General features: G+C 44.3%; 1 protein-coding gene across 3 annotated transcripts in view; it reads left to right on the top strand.

The window, feature by feature from the left end:
• The window catches only part of ACKR3 (atypical chemokine receptor 3), a 67,049-nt gene that overhangs the window by 3,531 nt on the left and 50,900 nt on the right, over positions 1 to 12,618 (top strand). The window contains exon 1 of one of the 3 annotated variants that reach the window (XM_064159556.1): positions 6,197 to 6,285. The exons of the other annotated variants lie outside the window; for them this stretch is intronic. The gene's annotated coding sequence lies outside the window, so the exon portion shown is untranslated. Of the gene's footprint in view, positions 1 to 6,196; positions 6,286 to 12,618 lie in introns of those variants that run through there. 3 annotated transcript variants of the gene reach the window in all.

The following is a 12,618-nucleotide window of genomic DNA, read 5'->3' as shown; positions in this document are numbered from 1 at the left end:
TGGCCTTATGACACAACTAGATTGACTGAAAGGTTCTCTGAATCGAGTTCTGCTTTAAAAGCCTTTAGCCTGCAGTCTGGAGCAGTGCAGACTCATAGTTCTGAGCTCAGTCAGGCCCACCTTGCTCCTAAAATGAGATCAGGCTTGCAACCATGCCAAAGTTCTTCACCTGTGTGAAGAACTGCCAGATGACTGTTTAGCCATACTTGCTCTGGCCGTGATGTTTTACAGAGTTTGAAGCATTTGAGGAAAATAAAGGATGAATTTCAGTAAGCTTTGGTTGTGACAGGGCAAGAAAACACACAGCCTGCTGGCATTGTTAATGGGAACAGCTTTATGCTTCTGTCATCTCCAATTTCAGTCTTTGGTACTGTGATGTAAAGTGAATAGAGGATAAAAGATTGTTGTAGGATAAATGTAACAGAGAAACTGCAGGGAAGGCTTCACTCAGCAGCAGTGGCAACACTGCACCTCAGCTAGTCTCAAGCACCTGCTCTAGCCACACTCGCAATGCTAACTGGAAAAATGACCTTTTTTTCTTACAGGAAGATATAGCAAAGTGATTGGCCAGGCACTGGAACAGGTAGCCCTAGGAGGTGGTGGCGTCATCATCCCTAGAGGTGTTCAAAAAATGTGCAGATATGGCACATTGGAACTTGGGGTTTATTTGCCATGGTGGCGTTAGGTCGACAGTTGGACTAAATCTTAGAGGTCTTTTCCAACAGAAACAAATCTCTGATTCTATAACGAAGGTGGAGGAGACCTCATGTTAGCTGTGCTTTCCTGTAGCATGCTCTAGAGGCTATAGCTTCTGACAGACAGAGGCTGTCCCTCCCTTTGAGATAAACAGGAGAACAGCAGCCTCCCCTTATTTGCAAGCAGTATTCCTTCTGGCCACAGAAACAGGAAAGGATGGGCAAGGAGAGCTTTGGTAACTTATACCCAATTACTATGTAGTAATGTTGCATCAGATACTATAGTGAGCTCACTGTGCAGAGAGATGCATAGCCAGAAATAGACCAGGGCTGAAAAGATGCTATCTACTCATGCTCCAAGCAGTATTTGTCTATACCACATTTACTGGATGTGCTAATGAAGTTTATTTCAGCACTAACCACCTTATGTGCATCCTTTTTTTCTTCCCTTCCCTTAGAAAAGAAAGAGCAATTTCCCATCCAGTTGCCTATAGTTGCTTGCGTGAAGCACAAATGCAGTGTCTTAGATGCTGCTCTGCCTCTGCTAGGATCAGGAGGCCTTAAACTCAAAGATAACAATCAGTTTCTTGAAAACTGTAACCTTTTCTTTCACTGATTTTTAGCACAAGTGCTGCTGGGATATTTCCATTGACAATGGTTTTCCCCAAAGGATATAATGTACGAGTAATGCACAAGATCTTTCCCTACCTGCTCATTAAGGATGAAGGGAGGCACAGGAGGGAGTTGCAGCTTTGAGTCTTAGTTGTGATCATTTTGGTTCTGTGTCTGCTTTCCTGCTTTAACATAAGCAGAATGACACTGTAACGTTCACCAGAGGTGGAAAGAAGGGCAAAGATGAATCCATGAATGCCTGGGAGATGTATAAGAGAGAACATGCTAGGAATGCCCAGGAGGAAGCTAATAATTGTGGCGTTTGGATGGAATTTGAAGAATATGGCCTGGGGCCACATGCTGAATGAGGGGATAAAATGAAATATTCAGCAACAGCCCAATGCTGAATGAGGCTGGGGCCCCGTGGGAAGAAAATAGGATGTGATCACCACAGAAGAGACTGCATCATGATGCAGCCATGTGAAGTAAGGGGGAGAAAAGGGGATTAAAAGTTGCACTGACATTTTCTTACATTTTAGTTTCACAGCCTTAATCTTCTTTAATTGAGCTTTGGGGATGTAATATACAGAGCTCTCCTTTGCTTGCCTCTGTCAGAAGCAGAAGGGGAGATGCTAAAGATCTTGTCTTAAATCAAACATTTTACCACTGAATTACTTTAAGCTCTATTTGTGACATGAGATTAAATTTTAAAGCTTTTTGATTGTTTAAAGCTCCTTGGTGGCAGTGGCAGATGTCTTGTAGCTGACTGCAAGCAGGTACAAATGGTAGCAGTGCCAAGACTCAGCTTTGAACATGTCTGGACTCTAGGACTGTTAGGACAAGTTAAGAAATCACTGGTCAGGATCCTGCAGGTCAAGTAAATGGTTAACAAATTCATAAGAGAAGAGGAAAGGCAGAAGGAAAATATAAATGCAAAACATTTATGTTAATGTCTGGAACATAATGTACCTCTGCATGCAAACACTGAGGTTTGAGCACTCCTGAAGTGTGTTACATACAGCATTCCTTAATCAATCCTACAGCCGATGTAATGGGTATGCTCTGTTTGGAGCACCACAACTGTCCTTAGAAGATGTCGAGCATGCCTGGACATGCTGACTGTTCTTTTACCTGCCTGCTGGAGCTTACTGACCCTGACAGAATATAGCTCAGCACTTTCCGAGTGTTCCGTCTCTATCCTGAAACAAAGCTTACTAAGGCAGGGGAGTAACAGGCTTCCATTGGTTCAAGACTGCATTTTTGCTAAAACCACAGGGCCCTGAGGATGGTGAACACACCTCATAATCTGACTGGAAATAGTGAAATCCCAGCCATGTAAATTGTGCACAGTGTGACTCTGTGCTGCACAAGTTGCCTGACTACTCCGGCTTGCAGTGCGCATGAAACAACTGCCTTGTGCACACACTTAGTACATCCAGCACAACCAAATGGCTGCACGAGATCTATGTGATTCCTCCCTGTGTGGAGCAGCTGTTCTTCCAGATGTTTAAAAAGCAGATGTTTACCTCAAGTTCAGAAACAGCTATGTGCTCTGTAGCATACACTACACCGGATGTGACTGTAATACTGATTTTCTCAGTACCATATAGCCTTGGCTGTTACTTACTGATGTGCTTGCCTCCTTGTAGGATGGTATCTGTCTTCCAAGTGACATGGCAAGACAGGCAGCCAGCCCCATTCTTAGCCAAACAGTGTGGTGTCCCATAAAATCTTTTTGCCTAGAGTTGCAAAGTTCATCATCATAAATCCCATGTGTTATTATCTCATTGCTTCACTGCCTTCAATATGGAAGTGTGTTGTAAGACATTTGGGTCATGTGGCTTTTAAAATAGTTTTATTTTAGCATTATTGATGGTACACAGCCAGGACTACCTCACTAGTACAACCACGTAACAGTGACCTTGGTAACTTACTTGAAAACCAGCTCAGCTGTACCTTACAAAACACAATACCCTGGGACAAAACAAAAACCCACTTTGACTTCATAACTACTGGCATTGATTGCAGCTCAGTTCTGTGCCGGGGAGGAATGCAGAGGGATGCCAACAGTAAACACGAAGATCAAATTTGTATGGATTTGCCAGCACTGTCAGTCCCAACCACTGAAAAATCATGACATGAAACCTCTAAGGCCGAGTATATTTAGGTAAACCGTCAGTACTTTCTATTTCCCTGATGGTTTGGGAGCATTTTTAATTCACTTCTTCACTTTTTTTCCCCCTGGATTAAAAAATTGTTTATTTTTTAAAGGAATGCTGAGACTCTCAGATGACAACCTGAAACCAGTTCCTGGGGCAATAAAGAAAAGCACAAACTACCTGGAAAACCTAGTACACTGACTGAGGTATAGAGTACAGTAAACAAAACTATCCAGCCTATTGCTTAACGCAGTAGCTGATGAACTGATGTGTATATTCAGACTTGTGTTTGCAAAGAGCTGGATTAGCCAAGCTATAAATACCTAGCTGTGTACAGACATAGTATGATTACAGTTAAGTGAGCCAAGAAACATCAGTGTCAGACTAGAGTTCCTTCCCAGCACCACTACCTCGTCTGGAAACAAAACTGTGTAGATTTTTGTCATATGACAAAATCTGTATGAGATTTATATGGATTTGTTGGCAATGTGATAGGAAATGTTAGAGAGTCCTGTCTCTACTAAAATTAAACTGAGTTAAGACAAACAGTTGAAGCACAAATATTTGCCAACTATATTCAATTCTTTCAGTGTTACTCTAGCTTAAATAACAGCATTCAGACACTGTAGGTATTAGAGATTCTGAGATAACTATCTTGGGAAAGGTCAAGATACCTCAGTAGAGATGGCTGTTGTTGTTTTGGTTTGGGACTTCTTGATGTGGTTTGCTTTTGTCTGGGTGTTGGCTCCCCTGCCTCTTTATCTTTTTCCTTGGCAATTACTCATTACATTTTTGAACTTTAACTGAGTCACTATGCCAGTGTAAGGCATAGAATCACAGAATGCTTTAGGCTGGAAAGTCATCTAGTCCAACCTCCTTGCAGTAAGCAGGGATGTCTTCATCTAGATCAGGTTGCTCCAATCTGACCTTGGATGTTTACCATTTCTCGGTAATCTGTGCTACTGTTTCACCACCCTCATTGGAAAAAAAAGCCTTCCTGAGATCTAGTCTAAATCTTCCCCTCTTGTAGTTTAAAACCATCACTCCTTATCCTGTCACAAGAGGCTCTGCTGAAAACACTGTATCTTTCTTATAGGCCACTTTTAAGTACTGAAAGGCTGCAGCCTGTCCTAATAGCAGAGGTGTTCCAGTCCTCTGATTTTTCTGGTCCACTCTGGACTCACTCCATCAGATCCGTGTATTGTCCTACTACAAACCAAGTGGTCTCTGCACTGGATTGCCCAGGGGCCTAACCAAGCCTTCCTCAAATTTGGGGCTCTTGAAGGATATACTGTGTCTGTGTTCTTGACCTGAGTCCCCAGCCAGTCTCTGCTCTGCCTTTGGGGATGATTTTCTTTGTTCCTCAGCTCACTCTTCTGAGTCAAGAAGCAAAGAAAAGGAAGCTGCCTGGCTAGAAAGCTGTGAAGCTGGAGCTGGCATCTGGTTGGGACTGCAAATTACATAGAGGTAGAAGTAGACAAAACCCAATGCGTTGACAAGGAGCTGCTCTAGTTGTGAGTCTGGAAGGACATTTGAGAAGCTTACCTGGCAAAGAGCAGGAATTCAGAAAGATGACACAAAACAAAAGAATTAGGAGGCTTTTGAGGCCGATGTCACTGATGCCAGAGGAGAAGCCTGTGTGTAAGAAGCAGTGGTGGCTGTGTTCCCAGCCCACTGGGGTAGCAGTTTAAACACCATCAGGTTTGACAGGGTCAGAGCTTGAACGTGCAGGCGAAGAGCAGCAGCTGGCTGCAAATACTGCTTGAGGGCTTTCAGGTTTGGTTGGTTGGTTTGGAGTTGGTTGTTTCTTTTCTTTTCCCTAATGTGCTATTATTTATTGAATTTGATTATTTACTGAACTTGAACAAACCACATCTAGCTCAGAACTGGGCACAAGAGCCGCCCAAAAGTGGGCTGTGCCCCCAGCTTCCACAGTGCTGGACGTGGAGCAGTAAACAGCAGAACAGTGAGGGATAAAGTCAATAAGGATGTTCGGTTAGGTTCCCACCCTTGCAGTGCAGCAATAACAATGCTTGCTTAATACAGGGGCTTGGTGTCTTAGCAGTACTTCTGGAGAAATGAGTACAGCTCCTTGCAGGCCCTTTGATCCAATGCCAACGCCCCGTGTCTGGTTATTGCTAATAACCTTTTAAAGCTTTGTACTGGGTTTGACAGCAGGAGGAGTTCATTACAGAAAAATATACTATGTGCAAAAGAAAGTACTCTTTGCAAGCAGAAAATAGCCTAATGTCTGAGTAGGAATAATATTAACATTGGCCTAAACGCTGCTGAGCTGACTCGGGTACTCTGTGGGGCTGAAGCTCATCCTGCACCGATGCACCCCTCCGGCTGGCTGATTTTCGCCGGGGCCTAGCACCCGTTGTGCCGGCTCGTAGCGGCAGCCGTTCCCCTCTGTGGGAAGGGGCATGCGGCGGGGCCGCTGCGCTTTTTGCGCCCCTAAAGCGGGATTTCGCCCGGGCACCTGCGGCCGCTCTCCCGGGCACCTGCGGCCGCTCTCCCCGCCCCCCGCGCTACTCACGCCTGGGACATGCTGCTGCTCCGCGGGGCTGCTGCTCCTCAGCGGGGCTGCCCACCGGGCACGGAGGCCGCCGCCGCTCCCTGCGCCGCCGCGGAGCACCCCCGGCCCGGCCCTCCCTTGCCCCGGCTTGCGGCGGTTTGCCCGCGGCCCGGGCAAACGGCTGCCCTGCGTCGGCCCCGCCGTTACCGCGGAGACAGGCGGCAGCGAGGGGAGGCCGCGGGCGTGGGGCGATCGTGGCCTCTCCGCCCCGTGCAGCCTCCGGACCTGTCCTAGGAAGAGAGTGAGTTAATTTAATTTATTTGTCATCATTTCCTTTCTTTCTACTTCCCTTTCTTTCACTTTGCCTCCCAAGGCGTTCTCCCAGTTGCATTTGCTTTTCCCCTCTTCTTCTTCCCCCCTTTTCCCCCCGCCCCAAGTACAAATTGAAGCAAGTTTCTGGTGGTTTTCCATTCCCTTCACACCTGAAAATCAGTTTATTACTATTTTTCCCCTTGCAACATCTGGAAATCTGGCTTCTACATTGTATTTCTTCCATCAATTGCATCTGCAAACTGAGCACATGTCTAAGCTAAGAGCAACTGGGAAGCAGCCACCAAGCTGGGGATGTCTGTCTCCATGCCATCTAGTGGTGCTTCATCACTCCAAGCAGGATTGGCCGGTTTTGTTGTTGTTGTTTTGGTTTGTGGTGGTTTTCTTTTGAATTAGCAATAGGGAAGATGGGAGCACTGAATGAGAGAACTGTTTTGGTTGGAAATAACCTTTATGCTAGCTCTACCAAGTTCCTTAGCGCCACATCACAGTATCACAGTATCATCAGGGTTGGAAGAGACCTCACAGATCATCAAGTCCAACCCTTTACCACAGAGCTCAAGGCTAGACCATGGCACCAAGTGCCACGTCCAACCTTGCCTTGAAGTGCCCCAGGGACGGCCACATCCTTGTTTCTTTTTCATCCCTGATTCCACCATCTCCCTGGGAAGATTTGATCTGACAACCCTTTCAGCAAAACACTTCTTCTAATGTCCGACCTAAACTTGCAGGAGCAGGGAGGTCATTCTGCCCCTGTACTCTGCACTGCTTAGACCACACCTTGAGTACTGTGTTCAGTTCTGGGCCCCCCAGTTTAGGAGGGACATTGAGATGCTTGAGCGTGTCCAGAGAAGGGCGACAAGGCTGGTGAGAGGCCTTGAGCACAGCCCTACGAGGAGAGGCTGAGGGAGCTGGGATTGTTTAGCCTGGAGAAGAGGAGGCTCAGGGGTGACCTTATTGCTGTCTACAACTACCTGAGGGGTGGTTGTGGCCAGGGGGAGGTTGCTCTCTTCTCTCAGGTGGCCAGCATCAGAACGAGAGGACACAGCCTCAGGCTGCACCAGGGGAGGTTTAGGCTTGAGGTGAGGAGAAAGTTCTTCACTGAGAGAGTCATTGGACACTGGAATGGGCTGCCTGGGGAGGTGGTGGAGTCGCCGTCCCTGGGGCTGTTCAAGGCAAGATTGGACGTGGCACTTGGTGCCATGGTCTAGCCTTGAGCTCTGTGGTAAAGGGTTGGACTTGATGATCTGTGAGGTCTCTTCCAACCCTGATAATACTGTGATACTGTGTGATACTTCCACTGGTGCAGCTTGAGGCCATTTTTTCTTCTATCACTTGTTACTAGGAAGAAGAGACCAGCCCTTACTTCACTGCATCCTCCTTTCAAGTAGCTGTATAGAGTGAGAAGGTCTTCCCTCGTTTTAATCCAGAATGTCTATATGCAGCCTGTAAGTTCAGACCCTTGACTTCTGAGTAGGGTTCTGCTAGGAGCCTGGCTTTGAGGGTGGTACAGCTGGTTTGCTTTCATGTCAATGATGTCTAGCTGGTAGTCAAGCTGGAGTTCAAAAAAATAATTGTTTTAATTTATTGCCTATGTGCAAAGACAGAAGGATTCACTGCAGAACATTAAAAGATTCCTCCTTTATTCCCCCTCCCCCCCCATTTAAAGCTTGCAAGAAAGAATCGTTGCGCATTGTCTTTCTTTTAATTTTCTTTTCTTTTTCTTCCTGTTAATTTTTTTTGTTTGTTTGGTTTTGTTTAGCTTTCAGTTTGTGACAATGAGTATTTTGCCAGGGCTCATATTTTTTCCCCCATAAATCTGTGGGTGTTTGTGTTCTTTTGCTTTTTATTTTATTTTAACAAATTTATTTCCCCTCCCCCTTTAAAGCATCTCATTGTATAATTAGGTGAGACTCCTGGCTATCAGGTTTTCACAATAAAGTTTCTAGCCCCCATGGTTTTAGAGAAAAAGCTTGAAAACATGAACCTTGAAGGAACAAGACCATAATAAAATGCATCTAAGGCATATTATTTCTTGAGCCACATGATAGCTATGCCCATAACATTCTTTCTTTTGGTGTATTAAAGCAGGCTTTGAGCTATGTAAGTGAGCTTGAATTCCTGTTGCTTTTTGGGTGTGTCAGAAAATGATGTAAAATCAGCTTGAGTTAATTTAGTGAAGGTAATACTCTGTGCTGATGCAATTTTACATCAGAAATTTTTGTTTAGTATCTGATTGTCATTCATCTGCAGGTCAGGGGTTTCTGAAAAGCAGGAACTTGTCTTTCGTTCTTACAGGTACCTTAACTGAGTCTTTGCTGCTCAGATGGCAACCTTACATTCTTATTTTGGTTAATGCAGACATTTGTACGTCACTTTTTTTTTTGCCAAACTGTTATTTTTCAGTGCAGACTTTTACCTGCAGAGTCCCAGGAGTGCTATCTCCATCAGCGCATGTGGTTTTAAGGATCAGTTTGACCATAACCCTTAAGCAATACTGCCTTTTTCTGCACACCCCATGACACAGTTCCCGTATCTCCAAGAGAAAGGGAGTAATGCCTGCAATTCAATAAGCAAGTTCAGGAGCTGGAGTCACAATAGTTGAATAGTTTAAAATGACTGTAGTTCTTTTATTTTGCAATGTATTACTCAAAAGTAGCTTCTAGGTTTGATAACTAAGCAACCTATTTCATGTGTTTGAGACAGACGAACAGTAGGAAGTTTTCTGAAGAAACTGAAAGGAGAGCAGCAAGACTGCTTGATACAATGTGGATGTTAATTATTCATCTGGGTTTATTGCCCTCTTTTAGCACCTCTGTGTCACAGTGCAAAGGATGTTCTTCATTGTGCTCGAAACTGTATTAAAGATGAAGTAACGCCCATTGCTTGCATTCCCCCTTCCCTCCTCCCCACCCCCAAAAGCTGGAAGGAAGCAAACATCTTCATTTTAAAAATGAGAAATTAAGCCACAAAAAAGTGATATGTGTGAGAGTGTAAGCAGGGAGCCTGTGCAGGAGCTGAGGGGCTTTTTGTTTTCATCAGTTTGGAGGGAACTTGAAAAAAAAAAGAATCATGTTGCTGGGAAAAAGTCATGCAGTAAAATTAATTATGAAATAAGCAGAGTTGATGGGTTTTTTTCATGGGAAAGGAGCCTGCTTTTGTAGCTGAAATGGGAGTAGTGTATGACTGAGAACAAGTAATTGGTTTTATCCTAAGAAAATAGACATTTATAAACAGAAGGTGTAGAGTGTGAGATGTTCTGGTTTGCTGTAGTTTTCCAGTTGAATCCTTAAGCGTTCAAGTAGTTTAAAGCAAGAAAACACAGGTCCGCTTGCACTGTTTGGATAGTGCTGTCCTCAGATTGTCCTTTGGTGTGTGTTCAGCTGTAGCTGCTTCCAGGTTTGACACAGGTGCTCTCCATCCCTATCTCCAACTTTATTTGTCTCTCCTCTCCTCTCCTCTCTTCTCCTCTCCTCTCCCAGCCTGAATTGCAGCTGAGGTCCAGCAGAGACTGCTGATGGTGAGTCAACACCATGAAGTATCTCAGTCTTTCAAATCCAGGGTCATGCCTCTCTGATAATCCCTACAGGCACCAAACCATCTGAGGTCTTTAGGAACCACCAGAGATTAAAGGGATTTGTAGTTATTATTCCACACGTTGTATGTTTTTTTGTATAGTCCTGATAGCCACTTCCCCATCCAGATCACATTGCATTACAAAATAAAACTCTGTTATTTAATCTATCCAGCAGGAATAGGCAATAGGTTTTATACAGTGTGTTCCTTTTGGCATCCTTAATTCCTTAGGCTCTTGCAAACATGAGCTTAAAAGTTCTGCTGCCTTGGAAACTAGGTGCCATCATTTTTCAGAAAAGTCTTTTATTACAAGCTTAAGAGGCGACTAGTGAGCTTACAAGAGGATAATGTATAAAACTGAAGGACCTTGTGGCTCTAAACACAGGTCCCTGGCAAAGAGCTTAGTGCACCTGTCTCTTATTGAGTCAGGGCTTAAGTAAGGAAGGGAACATAATAGGAAAAATGTTCTGCCTTTGCAACTCATATTTCAAAGCATTTACAGAGGTCTGGATTGTCCCTCAAGGCACAGGATAGAAGGTGGAGTGTTTTTTTTGTGCGTGTATTGCTGGCCCAAAGAGCATGCAAATGGAGAGGCTGTGTCTCAAGGCTTTCCCTATCATGTGGGATGCATCATCTGAGGCACTGGGTCACCTCTCAGAAGTCAAGGATCCTGTTGCTTTTCTGTCCATGGTGATGGGTGTGAAATATCTGTGCAGCATCTCCCTTGTGTGTGCTACGTGGCATCTAGCTGATGTGAGTTGTTGTTGCAGAGGCCTGTTTCTATGCTGCTAGTGAGTTGGATGAAGCTGGGGTTGTGAAGAAGTGAAAGGAGGGTATGTTTTTCTGGACCTCTCACACTGAAGAATTGCCTTGCACCAGAACCCTACCCTCATCCTGGAAGATAAGGCACTTAATGCCATGGTCTGGTTGATTGGATAGGGCTGGGTGATAGGTTGGACTGGATGATCTTGGAGGTCTCTTCCAACCTAGTTGATTCTATGGTAAGGCACAGTGACTGTGATAGAACTTTTAGCAGGGCAGTTGTCCCCAATGGTGACCTGGTTGTAACTGGGTAGCACAGCAGACTTGTGAGTCAAGGAAAGTGAGAGGCAGGACTTCTGATAGGCAAACTTGGGGAGATGTTGCCCAGGGCTTCCTTGCAGATGGATATTGGATTTTTTTTCCGTTTTGGATTAAAGTGTATAAAGCAGCTCTGGGTGTCCTTTTGCTGCAAACTTGGAGACTCAGCCTTGTGGCTTCAGTGCTAGCTTCCAGCACATGCTGACACCCAGGAGGGATGGCTCTGGCAGCTGGGCTGTGCTGACCAGTTCATTTAGCTTTGTGATCAGTCGCTGAGCTATTTTGCCAGCTAATGTTAACTACTGGATCTACAGGAGGTTTGCTGCTTGCTTCAGGGCTAAGTGAAGGGGATTTGTTGGCAGTCAGGTCTATTAGGCTTTGATATAGCACCAGAGTGTTCATCAGGCCTGAGCATGGTACCTGGAGGAGGAGGATTGGAGCAGAATTAGAAGGTATAAAGTTCAAATCTAATTTGAGGAATTTTTCCTCTATCACTTAAATGTGGGAAATGTTCCTGTGGTTTCAGGTATAAAATGTCATACTTCATAAGGAGGGTATGTTTTAAATCTCAGCCAGATATTAAATGCCCTGCCACACTCCACTTCTCTCATTGTTAAAAAGTAAAGCCCCAAATCATCTCCTGAAATAATGTTGTTCCATCAAATTAAAGCTTTCAAAAAAAGCTGATTCAAATAGCATCAGCTCTGTCACTGGGAAACACCAAGGGGAGGCTATCGATTTTAATCCATATTGATGATGGTTTGTCAACATTCAACTATTTAATTATCTAGGATGCTGTTCTTAAAGGTGCCTACCAGCATAAATCCTGCTCTTACTACAGATTGACAATTAACATGCACCAGATGGGCTTTTGGTGAGAAAGAAATAGAAAAAGGGAAGGGACTCAGGCTTCTGGCAATTATCCAAGTAATTTGTTAGTAGAGGGGTTAGGAAACTGGTTGGCTTGAATATTTGGCTTCAGCTAGAAATTTTTTAATAAATTAACACAAACACTGTGTCAAGCCTTAGTCATTTAAGAGGGGAAAGGTCACTTCTATATTATTCTGCAAAGCAAATATTGGAAATAAGTAGCATTACTTTTTGGCTGTGTAACGTGAAGATGTATTCAGTATTGTGTGTGAAATGGCACTTCTGGACAGACCCATTGCAGCACTTCAAAAGTACACAGATCCTTTAACTGCTTACTCACTTGATAGGCTTACCAGTCAGCAATTAAAAATGTGTTATATGTTTATCTCTTATGATTTTGATGGAAAAAATGACAAAAATGTTCACTGTTAGTACTGGCCATGCACATCAATCACAGAAAACGTCAAAAATTCTTCTCTTTTTGAGTAAAGGAGTAGAAAACACTTCCCAACACACAAGCTCCTTTTGATTGCTGTAATGCATCAGCTGACCTGAACCCTTCTGTCTCCTTCCATGCAGGAAGTTTGGTAGGACCATCTTGTCATGGAGTCTTGGGTTGGTGAGAACTTTGAACAGTGAAGTGTTGCTTGCTTTCCATGGCCATGGCAGGAGAGTATGAAGATGCTGGTCTCTGATGGGGCCAGGTTATAGGTGCACTGTCTGGTAGCCTTACTGTGGAAAAAAAAGTAGCTGTGAGGTACTATCATGAATTTATGGG

This window comes from Pogoniulus pusillus, chromosome 2 (genome assembly GCF_015220805.1).
Source record: "Pogoniulus pusillus isolate bPogPus1 chromosome 2, bPogPus1.pri, whole genome shotgun sequence".
In the NCBI taxonomy this organism is placed as follows: Eukaryota; Metazoa; Chordata; class Aves; order Piciformes; family Lybiidae; genus Pogoniulus; species Pogoniulus pusillus.
This window is presented reverse-complemented; position numbering and strand designations above follow the sequence as displayed.